General features: G+C 33.5%; 1 long non-coding RNA gene and 1 pseudogene across 1 annotated transcript; both read left to right on the top strand.

Moving 5' to 3' along the window:
- The first annotated feature begins 5,423 nt into the window (after positions 1-5,423).
- Positions 5,424-8,995, top strand: LOC109580170 (ATP-dependent DNA helicase PIF1-like; annotated as a pseudogene).
- Positions 8,996-10,441: 1,446 nt separating this feature from the next.
- On the top strand, positions 10,442-10,581 carry LOC109580178 (uncharacterized). Its single transcript, XR_002184106.1, has 2 exons — positions 10,442-10,496; positions 10,547-10,581. It is a non-coding gene; the product is annotated as an uncharacterized LOC109580178 (long non-coding RNA).
- Positions 10,582-13,405: the final 2,824 nt, after the last annotated feature.

Genomic DNA, 13,405 nt, shown 5'->3' with positions numbered 1-13,405 from the left:
AATATAATTAATTTTACCACACAATCATAACAGGATGTAATTTATCACATAAAAAAAAGAATGGAAACAAGTAAATAAAAAACATTAAAGATGGAAAAATAGTAGGATTGAATTGGAAAAAAGTAAGGAAACAAGAGGGTACTTGCAAACTGGTGTGGTAAGAAATCCTACACCACTGCGTCAAAGATGAAGGCTTCATATAGTGCCATCATAGTTGGCTATGAGGATAAATAGCTATGCTTTTGGGTAACAGTCTTCATGCAGTGGTGTAGGATTTCTTACCACACCAGTTTGCAAGTACCCTCTTGTTTCCTTACTTTTTTCCAATTCAATCCTACTATTTTTCCATCTTTAATGTTTTTTATTTACTTGTTTCCATTCTTTTTTTTATGTGATAAATTACATCCTGTTATGATTGTGTGGTAAAATTAATTATATTCATACTGATCACGTGCGCATAAATTAAAACGGCGTCAAAACACAAACCCACGCGGTGTCTGCAGCTGGCTTTTGTCTTCCATTTTGCCCCTGTCTTTGCTTTTTTTTGAAACTAACTTTGTGGTCCATGACCCAAGCACAAAAGAACGATGCAAAAACCAACTTGAGCGGTTCTCTAGTTTAAAAGATTATTCGGTGTATAGAAGAAGATGAAAGAAGAAGAAGAAAATGTCTGAAGAATTTTGTAGAAATTTGAATTTGGGCCTGTTCTCCAGAAAAGCTCCCGCTACATTACAGTCCACTTTAAAGGTACCAGGAGAATTGCTCAGTGAAGGAGAGCTCATCTAAGTCATTTATAAGTCTGTACAACGTAAGATAAAAGAGTTATGAGTGTTTGAAAATCATAAAAATGGCTGCCATCTTGAAAAATCAAACTCAATCCTACATATAGGCTACCGCCTTTATAATGAGCTTGGGTATTCAAAAAATTTCATGCGTTGAACCCAGGTTACATTTTGCAAAAATGTAAAAATTGGTATAAAAGAAATAAGTACAGCAAAATTATAAAATCAACTTGCTATTCTAAAACAAATTATAGGAGTAATTCAGACCACAAAAAAGAAGCCATTAGAGATCAATATCATAAGAATCCACAACCAAAGAAAGAAGCCTCAAGAGATCAGTATCATAAGAATCCACAACCAAAGAAAGAAGCCTTTAGAGATCAGTATCATAAGAATTCACAACCAAAGAAATAAGCATCTAGGAATCATTATCAAAACAATCCGAACCCCCAAAAGAGTAAATCAAAGGAACGCTATCATAAAAATCCGGGCCTTCGAAAACAAAACTCCTTAAAAAGGTATTACGAGAATAGAGACGCAATATTACGTGCTACGAAAGATAAATTTCTGAGATATAAATTTTCTGATAACGAAATGGATAAATTAAAAATGGCACTAAATAAGGAAAAAAGAGGCGGCTAAATAAAGATTATTATGATCGTAATTATGGTCAAGTATTGTATAGATTGCGTTCTAATTACTCATTGTGAAGCAAAGGAATATTATTTACGAAAATTATTGAAGCATTATATTACAGCCCCAAAATAGTTGATGGTTTATTACCATCAAGTATGAAAGGTGTAGATTTTGAGAACACATCATATGACAGTAAATGTAATGCTGCATCAAGTATATTGTTAGAATCAGTTTTGAAAAACAGATCCCACAAAGTAGGCATATTGATAAGTGCATCAAATAGCATTAGGAAATTGAAGTTGAATAGCTTTAGTGATTTTGGTGAGCAATGTCACACAAAAAAAAGTGAGCCTCATTTTTATGAATCAGCATATTTATATCCTAATGATAATTCTGATAGCCAATTAGACAGTCCAATTGCAATCCCTGTTCATACAACTGGCATCTATTATGTAGCAGGGATTGTTGAAGCATCATGTATTGATAGAATAGAAGAATGTAATGATGATAGTGACTCTGAAGATGACAATTTTGATAATAATAGAATGTATACTAATAAGAGAAAGGCTACCCTCAAATGGCACTGTACAGACAGGTGCAAGTCTTTATTAGAAAGTGATGTTAGTTCTATTATTGAAGTTAGATGTTTTTTTTGATGAATCCATTAAAGAATTGAGGAAGCATTTAGATGCATGTGATAATTGTCCTAATACTCATTATATGACAAGATCCCTGCATGTTGAACAAATAGATCAAGTGCATGAACATGATTTCTGTGATAATCGAAATGTAACAGTAATTGTTAGAAAAGATGAAAATGGCGTTGAAAAATATTTTAAATATTCAGAAATTGTTTTTGAAAGGATAGGCCATCCTATTGTGTGTAGTAGTAAGGATACTAAATGTAAAAGCATGCTGTGTATCTTATGCAATGCATCTGTTCATTATCCTTTGTTGAGACACCTTTTGAAACACATTTATGTTGCCAGAAATGCCCCTTTAACAATAGATATTATTGATTCTTTCCTTGCTGATGGTGATGTAGCACAATTGATAGATTTAAAAAATAATGAAGCTGATGAGACTGAATTTGATAATGTGTATTACGCTATAAATGATGGTGAAGAAGACCCATTTAGAATACCAAACTTAGATACTGTACTTTATTTTCAGTATTCAAATGCTATTGATGAATTTAAGAAAGCATTGTCTGATCAGGCTGTTAATGCATGTTGTAGCTTTGAGAGGCTTTTAAGAAAATAGTCTTGTCACTGAAGCTAAAAATTTAGATAGCGATGTTAGGAGTATCCTATTAGATGACATTTGAGAGAATGATCCTACGGCATTAAATAAAGTTATGTATATTTGTAATCACTGTAAACCTATTATTAGGAAAAATGAAGTTCCAGCATGTTGTGTGCTCAATGGGTTAAAGTGAGCCACTACCAAAAGAATTGGAAAATATGGATCCTTTGAGTTGCCAGTTAATACAGAGATCTAAATGTTGTCAGACAATTGTTAGGCTAGGTACACACACCTTAAAAGTGCCTACATATAATTCTTTGAAGGCTCTTAAAGGTGCAATGTTTCATTTTTCCCTTCCATTTGAAAAAAATGGAAACTTTAAATGAGATTGGTATAGATTCTAATCATTTGCCTAATCCAGAACTTTATATTATTATTAATGGACAGCCTACTAAATCAAATAATGTCTGGCGTAGCCTAGTTGATGTGAATAAAATAAAAGCAGTACTAAGAAAATTAAAAGAAATAAATTGGCTTCATAGAAGTGTAGATGATGATTCAATTGATGAATCGTCTAAAAATGTTATACAAGTAGTTAGCAATACTACTTGTAAAATGTTTGAAAAAGCAAACGATCAAGATTTAGAAGGCCTTTCGGCATATACAATTAGAAATCTTGATAGTAAAATTGCAACAGGTTCTGATATCAGTCAATATAAACTAATAAATGTAAAAGAAGTGCCTATAGACAATAGGCAAGAGCATCTTGATTTGTTATGCTTCCCTACTTTATTTCCAACTGGACAATATGGAGAGCATCATCCCAGACAAAGCTATCCAGCACAGACTTTATCATTTAGTGAATACATAAAATCTAGACTTTTAAACAAAGATTCCCGATTTCATAGAAATCATTCATATTGTCTGCACTATTACGGATTAAAAATTAACAAGGCCTTAAAAAATGGCATATATAATTTATTAAAAACATCAAGGGGCAACGTTGGTCAAACTGTTGCTAAAATATTAGAAAAAATAAAATGTGTTAGATGAAGAATTTGAGGGCAATTTAAGTACCATGTTGGCTCCAATAGAGGGCACAAATCAATATTGGTTCCGTGTGAAGGGTGAAGTCAAAGCAATGATTGTTGAGTATGGCTCACCAACACTTTTCCTAACATTAAGTTATGCTGAATACGATTCAGCTGATGTAGCACAATATTTAAGAAAAGTGAATAATGCACCACAATCATATAGTATTTCTAGATTATGTACTGAGGACCCTGTTTCAGTATTGCGACAATTTTCATACAAATTTAAGGATTTCTTTAACATAGTCATTCTCGAGAGAGGTGTTTTAGGCAAAGTAGAGCAATATTATGTTAAAAAAGAACATCAAATGTGTGGAGTGCCTCATTATCACATCCTCCTATGGATTGAAAATGCTCCTGTTGTTGGTATTGATTGTCCAGAAGAAGTCTGTTCTTTCATACAAGGTAGCATTACCTGTCATATACCAGATAGTAATACGTCGCCTGATTTAAATTTTTTGGTAAGAAAATACCAAATGCACAAGTGCAGCAAATACTGCAAGCAAAATATTAAAGTCGGCAAGACCTATGTATCTAGATGCCGATTTGATTTTCCTAGACCAGTATGAGATAGTATTTGCATTAATGATGTTGAAAATAGCTTGTATTATCTCAAACGAAATAAAAAAGAAGTTCGAGTCAACGACTACAATCCTTTACTATTGAAATTGTGGTGTGCAAATATGGACTTGCAATACATAGCAGAGAGGAGTCATTCCTTAACAGAGTATGTAACTTGATATGTCACTAAAGCAGAAGAGTCATGCACTGGACTATGGGATGAAGTCAGCAGCTGTGACAACATATACAGCAGGCTTTGGAAAATCAGCCAAAAATTACTTTGAGCTAAATAAGTAGCACTATATGAAGCTAGCGATCTTTTTGGTGGAGGTTTAAAGATGAAATCAGTAACTGTACAGTACGTTAATGTGTACTTGCCTCATAAGAGGAGCAGAAAAATCAAAAACTATTCATATTTAACTAAAATGGATCGATCTTCGAAAGACATCTTTAATTCTAGTATAATTGAAGACTTTTATCCAACAAGACCAAATAACATGGACAATGTATCTCTTTATGAATTTGTTGCTAATTACAAATTTGATAAAATAGGAAAAAAATGGAGAAAGAGAATACAAACGTCAATTAAAGCCAGTCCTTCCAAACCATAGGAAATTTAATCCTATGCAAGAAGCGGAAAGAGACGATTTTTATTACTCTAATAACTTTATTTGTGCCTTTTAGAGATGAGAGCACACTCGTAATGGAAGGAGAAACAATGGAAGAAGCTTTTAGGCATCACAGCTATTCGTGGCATTGAGAATCATTTCAACAAACTACAGAAATTATTAGAAGCTGAACATAATTGGAAGAAAATAGTCGTTGCAAGAAATAAAGCCAGTTTCACTGAAGAAGTACTTCCTGATAACAAGGAAGATGATGAGCCTCAATTACTAGGTGAAATAATTGAAACAGTAGCTGATATTGCCGACATGCACATAAATGTACCAAATTTAACATTAGATCAAAGAGAGACAATGCTTAATGTAGATCAAAAAAGTTTTTTGATAAAATTAAGAGTCATCTTATAATTGAAAAAGAACGTGAAGACTTATTAGAGAATGAGTCTTCAAGACTACTTAGATTAGATAATATCAAACCTCTAAGAATGTTTATTAGTGGTGTAGGTGGAACTGGTAAATCGTTTTTGATAGAGGCAATAAAATGCCTAGTAGATGACATATGGCATCCAAAAAGTGGTGAAATTATGTGTGTTGTAGTAGCGGTATAGCCGCATTTAATGTAGGCGGACTAACAATACATAGATTATTTCAGTTACCAATAGAGCATGAGGGAAAGACAGCTGGATATTGGGCTTTGAGTAAAGAAGTTCATAAAAGAATTAAAATGACACTTAAAAATTAAAAAAATATAATAGTAGACGAGGTATCTATGGTATCCAATCTAAATCTAGCATACTTACACATGCACTTAGAAGATATATTTGGTACTGATGAATGGTTTGGATCCAAAAATATTTTATTTGTAGGTGACCTCTTACATTTGCCACCAGTTAATGGTAGACCAGTATTGAAAAAAATTAGCAACAAAGTAGTAAAAACTAGACTTGGAGTAGCAAATGCAGTTAACATATGGAAAAAAACAGTAGAATATGATGAACAGGAAATCAATGAGCGACAAAAGGGAGACTAAACTTTCTTTAAGATGCTTGATTCTGTTAGGCATGGCTGTCCGACTGATGAAACTATTGATATGCTTAAGAGTCGCGTATTTAATGTTTTGATACAAGAAAAATATAGGGAATTGAAAAGTGAAGGAACAAATCCTCCAGTTTGCCTATTTTCTAAGGTAGACGCCTGCCAAAAAATCAATGAATTAATGTTAGAATGTCTAGAAACTGAGAAAATAGAAATAGCATGTGTTGATGTTGTTGATGAAAGTGGCATCACAGCAAAATTTGACAAAAAAACAAGAAAAAAATTGCAGAAACTAAAAGATCAACCAAGCAAAACAGCTGGTTTAGAAACTGTATTGTCTTTAGCAGCAGGCTGTAGAGTAATGCTAAGATGTAATATTGATGTGACTGTAGGATTAGTTAATGGTGCCATTGGTACAGTAATGGGTATTTATGCTACACGTATATCCATCAAATTTGATCATATTGATGTACTTTGTGACATAGAAAGGGTTACATCTAGATTTATGCTATCTAAGAATTTGTATATACATAGAAACAGTTTATGCTATCTAAGAATTTGTATATACATAGAAACAGTTTCCCCTTATACTTTCTTATGCTATAACTATACATAAATGTCAGGGCCTCTCACTAGATACAGCCATTAATGATTTATCTACTGATGTTTTTGGGGATGGTATGGCATATGTTGCATTGTCTTGTGTACGCACATTAAATAGATTACATTTGTTATCATTTGATCCTCTCTCTGTTAAAGTTAGTAATTTGTGCATTAATGAAATTAACAGGCTGAGAAGTAAATTTCGAAAAGACTTACCTCTAATCAAGAAAAGTAAAGGAAAGAAGAGAAAGATTCAAGTGTCTGGTATAATTGATGATGGTGAACCTTGTAGTAAGAATGCCAAGGTGTCTGTAAGTCATGTACAAAGTACAGTAACAGTACCATTAGTAGCAATAAACGTAAGAGTACTGATTTACAAAAGTCTAATCGCCCCAAAAAGAGTAAAATATGACACGATAATGCTTTAAATAAGCCTTGCCCCCAAAAAAGAAAAGTTGATGTAGACAGTAGTGCTGACAATAGTGCCTTGGCATTGCCTCGCCGAAAAACAGATGATAAATTAATTGTTTCAATTATTTTGAAAGGCCTAAAACTAAATTTAATGTCAAAGATGAGGATAGTTGTAGTAGTCTCATTGTATCTATAAAACTCTCAAACATTAAATGTAAACCAAAAGATGATAAAACCAAGTTTTGTAAAAAATGACCATTGTAGTAGTGGTCTGATTGTATCTATAAAACTCTCAAGCATTAAATTAAAGACAAGTAATCCAAAAAAAATGATAATGTCATCTTTACTTATGAAGAGACTCCCAATCCAGATAATGTTAGGAGGAGATAAAGGGATTATGTTTATTACCCTGCTAATGAAGTAGTTCCAAGAAGGTGGTGTGAGATATTGATCCTTAAGTTTATAACAGCTGCTAGAATCTTACCTGGCAGTCCAACAACACCATTGTCAGATGAAAGAGTTTCTAATAGTACTCTTGATGTCCCTGGTGATGAGAACTGTTTATTTTATGCCTTTTCATATCTCATTACTGCATCCATTTCTCAGCATTATGAATTACGTAGAGCAATTGTTAGTAATATGCCAAACTTTGAAGAAGAATTGTTTAATAATACGTTAAGTGCAACCAGATATTCAAGCATATATGATTACATAAATAAGTCAAAAATGTATAGAAATTATGTGGGCCACTGACACAGAGATTATTACACTAACAGCATTATTAGGTATAACCATATATTCATATTCACTCACTCCTACTTTTGTTGGCTGGGCTAGATTGGAACCCAGGAGTTGTATGGCATTCCTTGTGACACTACTACACCTGCTTTGTATTTGAAGCATGTTGGTACTAATTGTTTCCAAGCAGTTCAGTCTATTAATATTTCTTAAGCATTGATTGTCGATGGAAGTGGGTATTGTGAATGGGAGGTCCATCATCTTTAAAACATTGGTTGTTTAATGTGACTTTTATTTCACTGCATGTGCAATGTGAGTGTGTGCAAACCAGTGGTGCATATCCACCCATTATTGCTCAGTATAAAGTGATCAAACTGCATTCATGATGTGAGATTAATCAATGTATAACAGTGAATATTGATTACTTGTTGTTAAAATGGACAGGGAGAGTGTGTGAAAGAGTTTTACCGTTCATTAGAGTTTAGCATTGATTCAATTTTGTGTGACTATCATTTATGTAGGACCGAGGGTTAGGAAGGGAGGAAGCTGTCATTATCAGTTCCCGATCTTGTTTGTGGCTTGTACTACATGTTTATAACAAATATCAGGTGCTTATGGATCAAGGGCGCTGCTGACAAATTTTGAAGGACAAGCAAAATTTAGAGTAACAATAAAAGTTCTCACTATACATGTAGTATCATTCAAACAGTGATTTGGTACACATATTAATGTTCATCATACATGTTAATGCTGCCATCAATGCTATGCGCATTACATATATGTAAATGCTTTCCAGATGTTGCGCATAATGCTGCCATCAATGCTGTGCGCATTATTAAGTTAATGCTTGCCGGCTGATTTTGCGCATTTCAATGATGCTGCAATCAATGCTGTGTGCATAATAAATGCTTGCCAGCTGATGTTGCGCATCTTTTGTTGATGATTGTTGTAATTATGTGCATGTTCACATTAACAAAAAAATTGTTTGCACATTGGAAATTCTTCATGTGCACAATGTTATTTTATATTTTATATAAAATACATGCCATGCATGATCCAATCAGAAACATTGCAGATGCTACCATTTTCGTTATTAGATAGTATGTCACATACATACTTTTTATAGGTACCTATGTACTTGGCACAAGGACTACAAGGTGGTGTTAAAGAGTGAGGTTTGATGTGATTGGTAAGTGCTATTATTATTCTTAGTCTGTGAGTTTACATTGCTTGCTTTTGATATGTTTCTATTACTATGCTTTACAGGTAATTACAGCTGGAAATGATTCGCTATTTCAACAATACTTTTGCTTGATATTGGAAAGTGAAATATAATTATAGGCAATTCTGGATTTAGATTGTTGAAACTAAATTAATTTCGTTCTTAATGTTTTGTTGCAGCTCCTTGATCAGTAGTTGTATCACGCAGTAGTAGGTGCAAGTTTACATCTGTATAGGTTTCATATTATTGTAGTCTTAGCAATGGAATATGTAGTAAGACTGAGAGTATTGTGACATGTCTTATGTATTTTTGTTATAGGTTATGATTCGAGGTTACATACTGTAGATTAGCTTGATGATTATATCATTAACAATGGCCACAGTAAGTACTTTCTTTAGTCAATATAAATGAATGTGTAATCAAGATGGAAGGAGATTCTTTTATATTCAAGTGTAATCAAAAATCCTCTCTCTCTCACCAAAAATGAATATAATAATGTGTGTGTGTGTGTGGGCGGACTATATAATAATAACTATATAATAACATGTGATCATGAATAATGATTAATGATAATGAATCAAGTGACTGTCAATAATTGTTTCTTACAAATGCTTGCCAATGCATTTTTTGTTGGGTGCCATTAACAATACAAAAATAATTGTTTGCACTTTGGAATGTATTCATGTGGTCTATTAATGTCTATTTCCCCATTGCAAGTCTCGTAAAAGAAACTTAATTCAGGATGGCATGAGTCAGCAAATTGAACTGTGTATGTCTAAATTACATGTACAGTATATGTACATATACATGTATGATTCAATCAGCTTAATATGCATTGTGGAGCTAAACATGTCATATATGTTTATTAATTGTTGCTAAAAGCATGTATTCTACTGTTAATTTGTCACTACATTTATTAATTCACATTCATAATTTGCACAGGTACATATTTTATGCAAGGACTGCAATGTGGTGTTAAAGAATAATGTCAGACTTTGAAAGAGATTTAAAAGGTGAAGGGTTATTCCTCTTTGTGAGCAGATGTATCTTTTTAGTGGTTTGTAATGTATGTTTGTGACAAACATAAGTTACATCATGCATATATACATGTACATATTTAGTATAGCATATATATACTGTGTGTTTACATTGCTTGCTGTTGATGATGTTTTTTTTTACTTTGCTTATAGGTATTTACAGCTGCAAATGATTTAATGATTCAACAATAAGGTGTAACGTAATACTTTCATACCATTGTGAATGTATAAGGCTATTAACTGATTTCATTTGTGATAACTAAATTTATTTCTAATAATAATCATTGTAACATTATGTGTTATTGTAGCTCTTTCATCAGTTGTGCTTTCATATTGGATGATGGGCCAGTTTTTAGCTGCACTGGTTTTATATCGGCATAGTCTTAGCAATTGAATACATAAGAAGATAGAATATTGTGAGATTCCATACTTTTTTATTATTGTGTTTTAGATTATGATCCAAGGCTATAATTCTTGTGATGATTATCTCATTAATCATGGCCACAGTTACAGTAAGTATTTTCTTTACTGGTTATTATACGTTATATATAACACATTGTAGGAAGATTGAAGCTCAAGTATTCCAATTGTTTTGCCTTGTTGAGCACTATTAATCTTGAGCATTTCTATTTTACTCTCTAATATGGCTTTACACTGAAAGATATTTGACTTTTTATCATGTTATAATTAAGGAAAAAAGTTATTTTTTACATGTAGATCTAATAAATAAAAGTTATAGTTCTTGGTATATGTGTTCTTCCTGCCTCTGGCTCTTGGAATATTATTGTACTAAAGTAAAATGGAGAGAGAGTTGATTAAAATGGTACTTCAGATTATTTTTAAATCTTTTGGCAAAGTTGCCAAATGATGTTTTGTCTCTGCTGATGCAGAGCTGCCATTCCAGGTGGAGCTGCAGGAGGTGGCAGGCCTCCAGGTAAAGGGATTGCTACTGGAGGTGGTGGTGGAGGTGGCGGGCCTCGAGCTATTGCTGGTGGTGGTGGTGGTGGAGGCCCTCCATTTCCAGCTGCTGGCAGAGGAGGAACTCCATCATTCTCATCATAATCCATAAACTACCAAAAAATAAGAAAATATATTGATGGCTAATGTAAGTTTGTAACTGAAGTGACTTGCTGCTTTTTCAAAAAAGTTGCAAAACTTCTATAAAAGTTTAGTTGAGAGCTGTATGCGGACTGCGGATATTGCCGGAAAAGTGGCAACTGAAGTTGAATGTAAAAACTTAAGTAGTTTCAGAACAGGAAATAGATTTTAGTAATGCATGGTAAAAATGAGAAATAATTATGAGCTAGGCCATGAATATAATTAATGATTCAAGAATTCAAAAAATAAAGATTGTATAAAATTTGTTTTTTATAATGCAGTTAGGTCTTCTTATGTTTTTTATTTCAAAATTCTTTTCTTCAAGTAATGAATCATATTGATATTGATTCATATTATATTAAATTCTTATCAATATCCTAGTAGTTGGATATTGATAATCATATTGATTGTGTGTGCCTCCTCCTCCTCCTCCTCCACGGTGGAGGAGGAGGAGGAACTCCATGATGCTCATCATAATCCATAAACTATAAGATAACAATAATATAGCTAATGTAAGTTTGTAACTGAACTGACTTGCTACTTTTTCACAAAACTTAGGTTGCAAAGCAAAACTGCGGAGAAGTTTGAGAGCTGTGAGCGGGAAAGTGGCAACTGAAGCTGAATGTAAACTTAAAAAGTTTCAAAACCGGACATAGCCCTTGTAAAAATTCACTGGAAGATCTTGCAAGATTTTATTGGAAACTCCTATAATGAAGCTTGATAATACAAGATAACAAAACTTGCCTAATCTTGTCATGGAAAGTCTTGTAAGATCATGACATGCAGGGGCGTATCTAGGAACTGGAGAAGGCGGATGTGGAGGGTGCGCGAAGCGCACCGCAATTTTGGCCACACCCACCTTTACGGCGGTAAAACGGCCTTTTTCTGCATTTTCGTCAATTACGGGGTGGGGCCAAGATCATTTCAAGCATACTGCTATGTTACTGGTACTTCTGATTGCTCCTCAAAGCACTGGAAACTGCTGAAATCATGATAAGGGGGCTAGATAACTTTGTTAAGAGGCTTGGTAGTGATGCAAGAGTCCAGGACTTCAGTAATTTTTTCTGAGCCCAGCCTGAGGGGGGTGCTCAAGCCACCTCAGCCCCCCCTAAATACACCTCTGACATGACTCTCAAAGTTACTGCAGGGTCTTGAGATGTGCATGATCCTTCAAGACTGAATTCAAGGATCTTGCATATTTAAAGACCCTCCAACATCTTTGCATGTTATTATTATCTTACACAGACCCAGTTATAACAGAGGATCTTGCACTGAAGCTGAGAATTCTTCGACCCTACAAGAGGCATCTCATGATCTTAAAAAATTAAAACAAACAATATATGGTTACCAGTAATTATAACTGCGATATTAAAAATGACTATTCAGTACTTTCAAGTTTCAACAAAATCAAAATAATATTCATTAAAAGTGTTCATTATTGTTAGGTACTTCAACAATGTACATCTTAGATTGGTCTCTGACACATACACAATTACAAAACATATTTCTGACATTGACTGCAATACAAGGAGCACTGCTGTTAGAGTTAATTATAATTATATAGCAAGATATCAATGAATACTGGGCATGTTTCAAGAATCTCTTCATGGTGCCCCTGAGGTTTCTAGAATACTTGATCCTGTCATATCACATAGTTTTACAATTGCAACTGTTGCAATAATAGGTGAACACTCAGCAAATGATTGAATTTCGCCATATTTTTCTTCATTGTTGTCCGTAAAGTAACAATATGCACAGCAGCGTTACCTTCCCCATTTTTATATTTAATAGTATTAAAAACTGTATTTTTATACATTTATTGTTCAAAAGTCATGACTTGATTTGGAACAAAAGGGGAGAGCCTTTTTAATCTTTCATAATTTCCAGTATTCAATTTTACCATTTTGACTGAGCCAATTGAATATCCTTGTAATTTTGTTAGAGAAGATTTAGCATGCCTTCAAAAATCGAGAAACTGCATGCATTCTTGTGATTCTCTGCTTTCTATTTCTCAATAAACTTTCTGTAATGTGAGCTTTACATCTAAACTGAATGATAGTTGCTCAGCAGCTTTTCTGGTAGAATGTACAGCTCTTCTAAGAGAACCGTAATGACTCTCAAAAGGAAAGGCCAAATGAGTCCAACATTGGCCCCATAATTTTACATAATGTGACAAATGTGTTAAACTGTGGGCATTGATAGTACAACTTTCATCACCGTAAAGCTCAGGCAATAAACAAAAAAAATCGACCAACATTTCATCTGCTAAATCACATTCCTCAAAAGTGATTTCTTTTGATAACAAAATATGCATGGCACACAC

This window comes from Amphimedon queenslandica, unplaced genomic scaffold (assembly GCF_000090795.2).
Source record: "Amphimedon queenslandica unplaced genomic scaffold, v1.1 AMPQUscaffold_13502, whole genome shotgun sequence".
NCBI lineage: Eukaryota > Metazoa > Porifera > Demospongiae > Haplosclerida > Niphatidae > Amphimedon > Amphimedon queenslandica.
The sequence above is the reverse complement of the archived record's forward strand: the minus strand, read 5'-3'. Positions and strand labels throughout refer to the sequence as shown.